Source organism: Falco cherrug, chromosome 4 (assembly GCF_023634085.1).
Source record: "Falco cherrug isolate bFalChe1 chromosome 4, bFalChe1.pri, whole genome shotgun sequence".
Taxonomy (NCBI): domain Eukaryota; kingdom Metazoa; phylum Chordata; class Aves; order Falconiformes; family Falconidae; genus Falco; species Falco cherrug.
In genome coordinates, this window is record NC_073700.1 from 31,309,493 (window position 1) to 31,323,782 (window position 14,290).

Below are 14,290 nucleotides of genomic sequence, written 5' to 3' on the forward strand. Positions count from 1 at the left end.
CAAGGGCTTTAGGGTGCTGATTTGTCATCTGAGAAGAACTGTGTATTGGAACACCTCCCCTAGCCACATCTTAGGTGAGTGCATAAGCAACGGTGATGAAATGGACAGTGAGCATCAGTAGCTGGATCTGCTTAAGACTTGCAAGGGCCCCATAATCTCTTCTTACCTAAACTGATCAAAAATATATCCAGCGAAGCACTGAGGTTATTTTCACCACGCACACAGTCAGCATCAGTCAAGGCAAGAACCATCCTGGAACACACTATGTGCTCTAAGAACATCAAAGCTATTCTACATGGAATAAAACATGATCCTGCAGGAGCTTCTTGCAGCCTGAGTTATGCACCAACTCCAGATGACAATTTAAGTAACGCTGGGAAAAGTAATCCCGAGCTGGGCTTTGAATTCCTAGGTGTAGCAAGAGCTGGAAGCCTGAGGAATGCTTCTAAATCACCCATGTGTTATGGACCATCACAAATGTACCAGCATTGCTGGAAGTCTTGCAAATGACAGAGGCTCAAATGAGGGCTCTATCCTGCAAAATAAAGAGCGGTGCCAAGACCACAGCTACGCAGACGCCTTGCCAGAACAAACCACCTTGCGAGAGCAAGCCCTTGGCTGCCAAGATGAGAGCAGTTCCTGGAGATATGGGGATGGGGAAGAGGCGGCCGCGCCGAAAGAGCTGCTGGAGGCTCACCTCCTTCCAAAAGAAAAAGGCGACGATAGAAAGAAGGATAGGCTTATCAAGCGTATTATCTTTAGGAGAAAGAGAAAAGCTTCCAGTGCCTCCAGCTGCCTCCGAGGCTTTGGGGTGTTGCATCCAAGCCAGGGTTTGCCCGGCGGGGCCGCAGGTGCCTGCTGGGGCTGGTACGTGCTGCACCAGCAGCCTGGGAGGAGCAGAGGGGAAGGAGGAGGGAGGGGGGAGGCAGGAAGGAGAAGGAAATTGTGCTGTGTCCTTCTCTTATGCCAAAAAATGAAAAGAAACTATAAACCCCCTGTTTTCAGAATATAAAAAGGTTGTGAAAATAGGACTCCAAGGGCTCTGCAAATGATTATGCTAATTAGATCCAGGGCTATTCAATAGCACTGAAGTGATGCTCAGGAATTTTGAACTACAGTTTTTAGTGTGATTACAGATCATATTAAAATTCTATTAGTCTTCACTTAAGTTGTGAGTAAGTGGGATGGAGTAACGGGTTCATACTTTCCTGAAACCAAATACTTTTAACGTAGCAGACATTTTAGAGTGAAAATACCCCCTTTTAAAAATAAAAAGCAGCTTTATGGATGTAACTACACTGAGTGAAACTACAAGCAGTGAAGTATTGAAGATTACTGAATTTTCCACATGGGCCCAAGTTTCGAGTGTTGTGGTAAAACAATATTTATAATTGTTTTAGCCTTGCTACATAGTATAATTGAGACACACGGAAGAGAAAACTTAGTAGCAAAATCTTTTTTTGTTTCTGCCTTGCAAATGATAAATTGTTAATGAGCACCTGTTACAATGTTAATGAAAGTGAGATCTGTATGTAAATAAAGAAAATTTAATAACTTAACAAGGTGGATTAAAATTCCCAACCTGCTCCTTGCTAATCTAATGCCAAACACCAAATAGTTGCTATCTAAGCAGGAAACTAGTTAATGTATTCACCTCCGTGTACTTTTCAAACTATAATTAATATTTTAAAAATTTATAAAACCGAAATCATAGGTTTGATTGTAACAAACAAAATATCTGCCTTTAATCTACTACAAAAGGTTGGCGCAAATCCCCTTAAATGATACTAAAATGTAAACCACAAGGCAGCACTGAGGAATTGATTATGTTTAACTTCTTTTGCATTTGTCCTAATCACATTCTTTATAATTGTATTTAAAATGACTCCAAAACAGTTGATTGGTAATTCTGCAGCACAGAAGAAATATGGAATGAGAACATTGTTTCCTTGGAAGAAAAAAAAAAAAAATCCTGTTATAAATAACTTTCAAGGTATGTCCTCTGGACATTGGCTGAATATTAACACTTGACAAATGGACATTTGTTAGTTTAAACTACAGTGGAAGTTATTGAAAGGGAAGAAACAAAGCTCTTATTTCTTAGAGAAGAAAGTCAGTCTCATGTGGTTTCTCTCTTCTCCAAACCCAGGGTTTTACAGTGATGCCCTTTTCCCCCTTTCCCCCCATCCCTGCTAATTCACTCCCCACCAAGTCCTGTGAGTGCCCCGGGCAGACCCAGTGGTTTCTGCACTGACCTGTTGCAGCCTCAGAGGGCTGGGGCTGTTGATGGAACCCCACAGCCCACGTTAGCCCCAGCCCCACAAGCACAGCTTCACTGAGACCTGAGGTGGCAGGGGCTTCTGGAGGTCCTTGGTTCACCCTCCTGCCCCAAGCAAGGTTAACTTCAAACCTAGACCAGGTCCCTCAAAATCCCAAGGATCGAGACTCCACAACCTCTCTCGGATGCTGCCTCAGGACTGCAACACTCATGGGAAAGGATTGGGTTTGGGGTTTTTTTTCCATAAAACGAGTGGGAATTCCCCATCGCAACTCACCTCCTGCCTTCCTGTTGGGCAGCCCAGTAGCAGGGAGATGGACAGAGGGAAGATGCATCTTCCCTCTTCCAGTCTGTCTCCCTGTGCACCACCATCACCACACACCCAGCTTGCCCATTTAAAAGCTGGTGTCTGAGTCCTTCCTACCAGTAATACACAGATCTCCTCAGCTCCAGTGCTTTATCCTCTGTTTTAGAAGGTGACCTGAAATGCAGAGGGAACAAGAGGGTTTGGCAAGACCCCAACATAAGCCCACAACCAGCCTCGAGTAAAAAAGCTGTATGGACATGTAGGAATGGCACCTGCATCTGGCTGGGCTCTCACCCACTGGACCTTTATCTCCAGTTACCCTGAATGTGGAGACCTAGCTACAAATGCTAGTGGTGGCAAACCATGACCACTTGAGACGGGTCTGGTCAGCATCCTCCCATGTCAAACCAAACATTGCTGTTGTCCGGGGAGGTGTGAGATGCTGAGGAGATACCACAAATAACTATTTCAAAAAAAAATTTTGGATAATATACATGCATACTCTGTCCTTTAATTGGGAAGCACTTCACAGGTCTACACTTAATCAAGATGGATACCTCATTAGGACATCTCCCAGGGAACCAGTTTAGACTAACAACAGCAAATCGCAATGCTGCTGCCTAATTGGGACAATTTTTGCAAAGTCTCCACTTAATGGAGACATATTGGGCCAGTGCCAGGAGTTAAGTGGTGTTAAATGAAATAGGTGCAAAACCTAACTTCCTGTCTTTTTTATATAAAGATTGCCAGCTAAAAATGTAAATAAATAAAGGCTAAGTATTTAAAAGTAGGGACTTCTATTTTCTTTTTTTGGTTGCATACAGTACTGTAAAGAAATGTGGGCTTCTTGGGTCTGTGCCTATCCCTACCTTCTGTTATAGCCGCAATGAACAGAAGCTTTTCTCCTGTTGTGCTTGGACAGCACACAGCACCTCTGGGGCCAGATCTGTGACAGAAGATCTTGGGTTTGCCTACCATAATCAAGGCAGATTGTCACCCTCCACTTAGCCTTCCTGTAAAGGCATCTGTATAACCGTAAGAGCAGGTCTATACGGGAGCAAATGCCTCTACCCTGGAGCCTCATCAGTGGAAGCCAAGGTGGAGCACCCCAGACATGCAATCACATATATTGCTATAGTCCTGCCACCCACGGACCTTAGTGCCCTGGCTTAGGGGTCAGAAGGTCAAGTCTTCCACCTAAAAGACACAGAGGACCTACTAAATGATACCTTCATGCCCATGATGGGAAACTTTCCCCCATTTCCCAGGCCTGTGCCACTAACACAATGCTGTACAATCTGCCTTGAGCAGTGCAGCACCAAGTGCACCCCACCGGTGTGGTAGGGAGACTGGTCTGGTGGATGAGGCCCTCGCTGGAGACTCTGGGCACCCCTGGTTTTGCAGGAGCCATGACAGAGGGTCCAACATCCTGACTTACTTGCCCCTGCTTCATTGCTAGTACCTGCTCCCACCTCCAAGGGTCAGGGTCCTCTTTCTCTTGGGTTCCCTCCCTGCACACTGAGGCCTGCAGTCTTGTTCTCTTTCCCATTTTCCTTTGGAAATTCATCTGCTGGGCAGTGCTGTACTGTTCTGTAGAGGGTTAGCTTCTGGGCAAAGGCTGCTGACAGGTCATCACACTAAGGAGAGACGCTTCCCAAAATCATTCAGGGCAGTAGCAGCCACCAAGTATGCTGGGAAGAGACATCCAGAGCATCTTCCAGAACATAAAGCCAAGCTCCCTTCCAAATTTGCAAAAATTGTCCCAAAATACCTTCCCCATTATGTCTTAGACCCCCTCGGATATTTCTGAGCGTTAACATTAACTGATGACCAAGCCTGAGAGGCAGCGAACCAGAGGGGGTTTTCTCCCCTTGTCATTAAGAATTGTTCTACAGGTAGCTGAGCAATTTGAAGGAAATAAAAGGTGTGTAAAAATTGTCTGTTCAAGACATTGACTCGATAACCTGTAAATTATTTTAGTTAAATACATTTCCTTGGGACTCCTACAGTCTTTGACTGAAAGTGTTCCGTACATAAACAAACAACAATGCTCCTTCCATCTATTAAAACCCACCAGTCACTTTAATACATCACAGCGTAACCATTTAGCTCAGTCATTTTTCATTGTTTGACCTCACTTTTAATTAGAGACTAAATTATTAATGCCATTTGATAGGAGACAAACTACTTGGGAGTGTTGCTGTTCTCTAGGCCAGCTCTCAGGAACTACACATTCAAGATTTTGTACATTTCAAATAAAACACAAGTGGCCAGAGGAAAAACAATTTACATTTACAGTTCCTACAAACCCAGCATCCATCAAGAGTTCGGTGCTTAAAAAAAAAATAAATAAAAAAATCTCATGCAGTGTTATCAGCAGACTTTTAAAAATCAGCAAGAAAATATAAAGTTCCCCCAGAGGGAAACTCCCTGGAGATTTTTCACGAAGTTCACGAGCTCTGGAAAAGTAGTTGCTGGATCCTGTAATCACAACAACTAGGATCGTTTAAAGAAGTTAGCAGTGTATTTTCCCCAGCACAGCTTTGATGTAGAGGTTCCTAAGGCGGGAAGCTGAGCCCACAGAAACGGGAAAGCTGAAGGTGATTTAAAGCCAGGGAGCGAGAGGGCACGGCTGCAGTGCAGACCCAGCGTCTGAGCCAGCTTAGCTGACACCAACAAGCCCCAAATTGTTCCCGAGCAGGCAAGGTCAGCATGTCACTTGCCCTTCACTGGGGCATTTGATCCCTTGTAAGCACTGACCTGGCATCTCCACTCCTGGCACTTTCTCTCTGAGGGCAAGGAGCACTGTTAAACAGCGATTTCTCTAACGCCCGGGCAAACACAGCATCCTCCTCATGGAGAGAAAGATCTGGTGTGAGGTCCTCCTCCAGAAAAATAAAGACCCTGCTCACAGTCATCGTTGTGAAGGAGAGGACAAGACTGGGATCCTTGGGACAGCTGTAGAGACTGGATTTGGTCTCCCTTCCTAATAAAGAGCCTGAGCCTGGGCCCTTTCCTTCCCATTAAAGGAATTCCACCCCATCACCACCAAGCCTGTGTGACCCCCTATAAAAACACTTTGAACTGCTGTGTTGGATAAAGATAATCCATCCCCACCTGCAGGCACCTGCCGAATTCACCCCAGACGTGTGTTTAGTCATCATCTCCTGTATTTGGGGCTTTAGCATTTCCCAGGACTGAGCCACCTTCAGCCCTCAGCAGCATCCCATGTGCTGGGGCTAGGGACCATGCAGAGCAGCCTCCCAGCCCTACTACCGGCGAGAGCCCCAGGGGCATCTGCCCTTCCAGGGCATTTAGGAGGTGACAGCACAGGGCTGCTGGGAGCTGCCAAAGGGGTCACGCTGCAATAAGGTGTTAGAAAAAACATACCAAAACCTTGTAAAAACTGCAACTCTGGAAGCTAGATAAGGAACTGGGGACACATTGAGGGAACGATTTCTCCTGCAATGTTCATCGTCAGCGAGATCCCTTGCTGTGTTAGATGACTGTTTAGCTGTTTTCCGCACGACTGTAGTATTATCGAACAGGAATGTAAGTTTTCTGTACTGCTGCTAACAAGCAAAGCCATCAGCCCTTCCCACATCCAGCTCTCCTCGCCACCTTCAGGACTTAGACCCAAATGTCCCTTGGTCCTCCCCAGTTGCAGCTGGGTGGTGGAAGCCCTGCACCCCCTCATACGAGGGAGAGAGATGCTCCTTAGCTATTATACAGCGTTTGCTGTCTGTACTAAAGGCACAAGGCAAATTACAATGATGTTTCTGTTTATTTGATGAAGCGGAAAACATGATCTCCATGTTGTTTAAAAACAGAACAAGAAATCCGGTTTTCAGCTGGACTGGCCTTTCTGCAAAGGATGATCCTGCCAACCCATTTATTTGGACTCATAATGTTTCCCTGGCACAGATTTAAAGATTTTTGTGTCCTGTCCTTCCACTTAAGGCGTAAGTTTTTAAGTTCTTTGCCATCCAAACCCAGCCTACGAAAATTTACTAAGTTAGAATTTAGCCTGCAATACTATTGCTGTCAAGTTAGAATGTGGTTTTATTTCTTAGATATGTGTCTCTCTGTTTCAGTAGGTTTCGAGCAGCTATTTTCACTTATTCCTAAGAAACAGGAAAACTGCTCCCTCTTCTCCCCCTACCCTAAAAATTAGATAATCTGCCCTGTATGTTTTCCATGTAAAATAACCAAGTGCATATGAGAACTAATGGCCCTAAAGGAGCTGGCTAGATCTACTCACTCAATAATCCAGGCTTTCAAAAGGCCTGATTTCACAGTTACAGAGACACCCCTGAGCAGTTTTGCTGCAAGAGCAAGTGCTCGTAGCATCTCCTCTTCTCTCGATATGCTTCAGCAGCTCCCTCTAATGTCAGTGGGGACCCCCGTGTACAGCTCCAAGAAAATTAGACAGCATCAGACCACATCCTGCCCTCGGGTGCACATCCACAGCTTCCAGTGGAGGTAATGAGACCCTCACAGCATCCCAAGAGGATGGATGCTGGTTGGGAGGATGGAGATGCTCCTGGGACCCAGCATGTCCAGCTCACCCTGAACCCCATCTGTGGACAGGGCGATGCATCCATGCAAGATGCTGCCATGTGGGAGGAACCCCAGGGATGGGAGCCCCTTCCTCCTCACTGGTGCTGGTCCTAACGCCAGGAGGGAGAACTACAGGACAGAGGCTTGTAGCATAAAACGTCCAGAGTCCTTGAACAAACCCCCCGTTCACATTCATTTCTAATCTGCCGATGCCCTAAGTCCAGTAGTCAGTATTTTAAATTGTTATTAAATGTCTTTTGGGGGATTATAATTTGTATGCCTGATTATACAACGGATATACCTATCTATCTCATGGTATCACAAATAGCCATACCATAATGATGATTGAAATATATAATCCCCCCAAAGATGGTCAGAACAATTTAAATTTCCCTCTGCTTAATTAGGAGAGTTAGGGGATTAGGTACACGATTTAAATGGAGGGGAAGGTTTGGTTTATGTTTTTAAAGCCCGATGGAGGCACAAGGAACTGGCGAGGGAGAAGTTAGACATCCTTGTCCATCCTTCTACTGTCTCATCTCAGACCTGCGTGCCTTTCTGCCTGGGCATTGGGAGCTTTTTCTCCTTTGATGAGGATAGGAGAGCACTTTTCCTCCCTATTTCCATCTTTCAACATCTCCAGTGACTTCCCAGTGTCTTCTGGGGAAACCACCTCAGCACCCAGCCTGATGCCACCACAGAGGTGCTATAGCCGCTGTGGCCCCATCCCTGTGCCCGCAGAGCACTCCCGGTTTGCACTGCTGAGATAGCCAGGGCTCCGCACAGCCATACCGACCCATCGTGCCCCACTACCCCCAGCCCCTCTTCCCAGCATGGAATGACCACGGCTTCATCACCTGTGGGTGACCATGGGGATGAGGTTTCTTAGAGTGATCTCCAGGGACCCCACGCACAAACAAGGAAAGTTTCAGAAGAGGGATAAAATACCAAGCCAAACTGTCCCAGGTTTCCCTTCCTGCAGCAGATCTTGGACCTGCCAATACTGTGCCAAGCAGAAGTGATCAGTTTGTCTTCTTCATGCTGACAATAAATCCAATCACACCTTGGATGGGTAAATAGAATCGATTGAGTCCCTGTAGCACCGTCCTCCCCTCGGCTCGGCGCCAGCCCCTCTCCCTCATCAGCCGTGCTAACAGGGAAAAGCAGGCAGATTTCACTCCCTGCATTTACCTGCTGATTGCAGAGCCATCTTTGTCATTAGCGGTAAATTAATCAAGAGAGGTGAATGTTTTCGACAAGCCGCACTGTTTACTTAAAAAGCAGAAACAAAATGAGTGCAAGACAGGGAGAGCCAGACACTTGCTGGGCAGAAGGAGGAAGACAAATCCTTCAGAAAGCAAAATCACTTATATGTTATTGCTGACTCGGAGCACAACTTGGGAAGAGGCATCCCTGAGCAGGCAGGGAGCTCCGCGGGGTGCCAGGGCTGCCCTGGATGGGACTCCCTGCACTCCTCCCCCACGGTCCCTGCTGCCAGGACCCCCTGCCTGGGAAAGCCGGGCTCTCGCACATCACATGCTCAAGCAGCAGTGTTCCTTTGATACCCTGATGCTCAGGCTTCTCCTCTGGCCACAGATGCCAGGCTGCGATGTCCCCGGACCCTTCACGTACTTTGGTCACCACTAGGAAGGGGTCTTTGCCGCAGACCTAGTCCAACCCTTTGGTCTGGGAAAAAGGCGCAGAGAAGTTTGCAGCCATCCATAACTCTCTTGCTGGGTCTGACCAGATGCAGCTGAACCATCGTCTAGTTAAGAGGAAAAGATCATCCCAGATTTAAGAGGCAGCAAGGCCTCCATAACTCTTCCTTAGAGCACAGCCCAGCTGAATTTATGCTCTGCAGCGTGGCGGCAGGAGGCAGACATAATTCGTGGCGATGGTGCTGCTCCTTCTGCAAGGGAGGCTCGTGCCCCAGCCCCTGACAGGAAAGTTTTGGGGCCACATCCGAACTCTGGGGCAGGGAGTCCCGAGGTGCAGCGGGCGGCTCCTGGTTCAGATCTGCGGCGCCCGTAGCGGGGAAGATTATTTTTTTTCCCCTTTTCTTTCTTTTTCTTTTTGTCTTTGAAATCTTGTCAGTATATCAACACACTTGATAAGGGCAGTGTTGTAGTTACACTTCTTTAATTAAGTGAATAATTAAAAAGAAGTTGATCATCAATTAGTTAATTAAATAATTAATCCATTTTACTTTCATACCCTTTTTTGTTAATCACTGTGGCTTCGGTAATGAGCCTCCTATGGGTTGCTAAGCAACTGCCTCCTCGTTTAAACAATCAGCAGCTGCCGCCCGTCAGCGCCCGTGTGAAGGGATGCGGCGGGGCTCGCTCCCGGGCCCGGCTGGGGGGCACCGGCCTTTCGGGGGCCGCGGGTTCGATCCCCGCCTCCGGCAAGTTCCCCGCCGCCGTCTGGGGAACCGGCGGGGGCAGCATGAATTCCTCCCGAAAGCCGCCAGAAAACCAAGGTCCGTACGCTCTGCCGGTGCCCAGGCCGCAAGGCCGTGCGCGCCGCGGTGAGGAAGACTGCTGCCGGGTAGCGGGGAGGAAGGCAGGGGAGGGGGTGCCGCCCTCACCCCCGACGGGCGCCGACAGCCATGGCACGCCTTCCCCCGCCCCCACCCCGCGCCCCCCCGGGGGGCATCTCCACCCCCCGCCCCCCAGGCGCCCCGTGCCTCGGTTTCCCCGAGGGAGTGCGGGGCGGGGGGCGCCGAGCTGGCTCCCCGACTACAGACGCAGCTCCCTTCCCTCTTCTCTCCCTCTTTATTCTCCCTCGGTCTTTCCCCCTCTCCCTTTTTTTTTTTTTTTTTTTTTTTCTTCTTTTCTTCCCCCTCTCTGTTGCCAATTGTTTCTCTGCCCCGGGGCCAACCTGTAAATGAGATGTTACATCTGCACCAAGCTAAGTAAACACTTTACAAATGAATAAATAAGTGAATAAATAACGAAATAGTAATATCCGCGCTGAGCGGAGCCTGGCGCGGCGGCTCGGCATGGGGAAGCTGGGAGCCGGGCTGGGGGGGCCGAGGCAAGACCTCCCGCACCCCCAGCCCCGTAACAGCCGCTTTCCGGTGGGATCCGAGCCGGCTCCCCGGGAGCGTCCCCCCCGGCAACGCAATGCCGCTGTCCCATGTCCCCCCCATCCCGCTCCGTACCGTGCCCCCGGGGGGGGGGGGGGGGGGCCGGGGCTCGGCATCTCCCCCAGGGGCTCCGGGCCGCCCCCCGCCCGGCCGCCCGGCCTGAACTTCGTAATTATAATGGATAACGAGAACAAAGGCAAGAAGCACTCATTGAGTAACTGATATCAATTATGGAAGCAGGCTTTTGAGCCTGGAATAAATGATAGGGGAATTGGCCTGAGAGGGAGTGGGAACAGACATGTTATTATTTACGCCAGATTAAGGAAAGTATCCAATTTGCTGGCCATCTCCTTCCGCTGGGAATCGGCATCAATTTTATTATTGTTCCTCAGATTTTAATATTCTCTAAATGAATTACGATCGAGCTAGGTAGTTAGTCAATAGTTTAATGCAATTAATTAACTTCCCATCGCTTGGTTATCTCTGCCCGGGCCCAGCTTCCCGGCCGGCCCCGCTGCAGGGCAGCGGTTTGTTTGCGGTAAATACGGGTGCGGGCTGGGCTCGGGCTCCCCGTGCCTCTGCCTCTGTGTTGACTCTTTGGTGTCTAGATTTTTTCCACTGTTCCGTGCATTGTACGACATAACTAGAACTGAAGCAGTACATTTCTTCAAACAATGCCTCCCCGATTCCATTTGTAATGGAATTGGAGGGAGAAAATGTAATTGTGTGTTAAACATGAGGCAGCCATACATGAAGATAAGCAGGGCTGAGTGACTGGATATGGAAATCCAGCGCGGGGACTAGATACTGGAGGTCTATTTTGGAGTTAAATGGCTCATAAAAATAGGAGGCTGGCGTTTATTTATTTATTTGCCCGAGCATCCATAGGGCTGCGCATGTGGCGCTGCATTGGGGGTGTGGGGAGAAATGCGAGGGGAAAGAGTGCGGTCTCTCGCTTGGGGGGGGGGAGCTGGTGGAGGGGTGATGGTGTGGGTGCTGCCGAGGGAGGGTGGGAGGGGAAGGAGAGAGCAGGCAGCCCGGGGACCCCCCGCCGGCCTCCCCCCTCCCCGGGCAGGTGTCCCTCGCAGCCGACCCCTCTGGAGCAACTTCTGCGGTGCAGGTCAGGACAGCAGCGGCCGGGGGTCCCCCCCGTGCTGAGGGTCCCCCCCGAGCTGAGGGACTTCCTCGGACTGAGGGTCCCCCCGGGCTGAGGGTCCCCCCGGGCTGAGGGACCCCGCCACCGCGCAGGGGCCGGCGCGGCCCCGGGGACCAAGGGTACGCACGAATGGGGTGCAGGCAGGAGCCCCGGGGGTGCGCACAGGGATCCTGAGGAGCACGCGGGGAGCAGGACCCTCTCCCCCGTGTGGGGCTGCAGGCGGAGAAGCCGCGGGGTCCCGCAGGATGCCCAGCCCCGGCTCCCCCCGGGGCGCCCCGTCCCGTCCCGCCCCCGGCCGGGCTGGCGGGGCCGTTCCCGGGGGAGGCCGGTGGCCGGGGCCGCCCCTTCCCCGCCGCACATCTGGGAACGTCGTTAGGGCCGCCCCGCTCAGGAAGTTTTTCACACTTCACGTCTCATTAACCGCAGGTCTCGGATTCCTTGGGAAAGGGGGACAGGCGGGAGGGCGGCCGCCGGCCCGGGGGGGGGGGGGGGGCGGCAGCAGCTGGGAGAGGCCCGGGGGCCCCGGGGGGGCCCGCACCTTCCGACCCCCCTCGAGGCGAGCTCCTCCGTGAGCGGAGCCCGGGGGTGGCGGCCCTGCCCCGGCCGTCGAGGAGACCCCGCGGGGGATGTGGGGCAAACACAACAGAGGGGACCCCCGAACTGGATGCAAGTAACCCCCCGTCCCGCCCTTCCCCACAGCGCCTCGACGGGGCTCAGCCCCTAGTACAAAGCGCCCGGGGTCCCCGTCTCCTCCTCCGGACACCCAGGGACGGCCCGACGGGGCCGGGGGCTGCCAGCTGCAATCACAGTCCCTTCTCTTCCCGTGGGCTCGACGGCCCAGCCCCTATGGGACACGGCCTTCTGGGGAGGGCGGAGGCCTCCCCCCCCCCGCCCTCAGCATCTTAAATGTTTAAAAAGGGTTTATTCTGTACTTACAGTGAGCGAAATTAAAAAGAAACAGTAAAATATTTGAAAATGAAGTGCATTATGTTTAATAAATATAAAATGAACAAAGGCTGCTATATTGCCAGCAATATCATTTCTTGCCCAGGGGCATTAATAAAGACTGAAAGGTTTGGAAAAAACAATATTTTCTATTAAAATTCTACGGGGCGTTTCAATATTAAAAGGATAGGTGATGAATTTTCAGTGTTACTCAGACGGGGTCAGCGACTAATTTCATTTCTTTCTGGTCAGCATTCTGTCGATAATTAATCAAAAGCAGAGTTTCTTAATGAAACACTTTTCATAAGGTGATAATTAGCAGGAAAGACGCGGAGTGCAGACAGTCACTGGTAGCTGTCTAATAACTAGAATGAAATCAGGGCTGGGTCCAGGGAGTTAAGGAAGATCTCAAAAAAAAAAGAAAAAAAAGAAGAAAAAAAAACAAAAAAAAAGAAAAAAAACCCCACGCCACCAAATAAAAAGGGAGAAGAGGAGGAAAAGGGATGGGGGAGCTGCCTTGTACAAAGTCCCGAGAGAGGGCTGTGTTTTTCAGCCCGCTGCTGATCGCTTTTAACACCCGAGTTGGTGTAATTTTGCTCCCGGCCCTGCGGGGAGCAGAGTGGGCGCGCAGCCCCGCCGGGGGCTCGCACCGAAAGTGCCCCCACCCCCGACCCTGTGCGCTCAGCTTCAAGGGAGAAACCAGCGCAGAGGACACCATCCCCACCTGGGCCTTTCCCCGCCTCACTCCGCAAAAACGCGTGGAAAGAGTAAATGAAGTTAATGAAGAAAATTAGCAACGATTAGTGAAAGCATCGGGGTCCGGGAGAACTGCTGCTCCGGCCAGGAAAACGCCTGGTAACAACTACAAAGATACTGCGCGCGTAAACACCAAAAAAAAAAAAAAAACAACCAACCAAACAAACAGAAAAAGCCCCTGGAATGATATTAAACAGTATAAAATTAACCGAAAGTTGTAATAAGTGAGGGATTAAAAAGGACCTGGCATTAATTCGTGGGTCTGACGAGAGCCCAGCAGAAGGGGGAGAGAGGTGTGTTGAACCTTTAATTAATATTTGGCTGGAGCGTACTTTATTCATAATATCCATTGATGTAATTACTCCACAAACAGACACAGGGATAATTTGTTTAGATAGATAAAAATAACCTTCAGGTGAGATTTTAAATACAAAACAAATCTATCCCTTGCATCTAGTCTGGCACTTAAACAGCAAACCTTTCAATGGGCTTTTTTCTCATATTAATATTTTTTTAATCCAAACATGAATGACAGGTACCGCTTTCCTACGACGCCGAGTTTTTTATTATGAAATTCTCCTGAAATGCTGTAAACTTTCAGATAAAGCTAAGAGGCAGGAGGCTGTTGAGTAGATGAGATTATTGATAGTTATTGAAAGTATCCAAATAGGATTTAGAAATCGGGCTCCTGCGCCTTTAATAGAATTCCAGATAATCTTTTATCACAACAAGACACCCATAGAATTATTTAAACAGATTGGACTATTCCAGCAGCAAATTTCAATTATTCTAATGCTTTAATAAATGTGTTGTGTGTGTATTAAATTCAAGCTTCTTAATCCAAATTTTACGATTTAACTGCTCTGATTTTTCATTACAGCTACACCCACATACAGCAATTTACTTTTTTTTTTTTTTTTTCCTTAGCAAAGTGATGCCTTATCGAATCGGGCCCGCAAATAAAATACGAAATAAAGTCGGACTTAAAAGTGAGGTCCGGACTCCCCCAGAAATAAAGAGGCGCTGGAAGCCCCTGCGAGGAGTACGGGAGAGGGGAGCTCAGGTAGGGAATGTGACAGGGAGAGGGAGAAGGTGGGCGGGGGGGGCGGGAGGGAAGGGAGAAAAAAATTCAAAACGCAGGGAAATTAAGAGCGTAGGATTGAATTGATGGGATCTGGGGGCTTTGTGGCTGGAACCTTT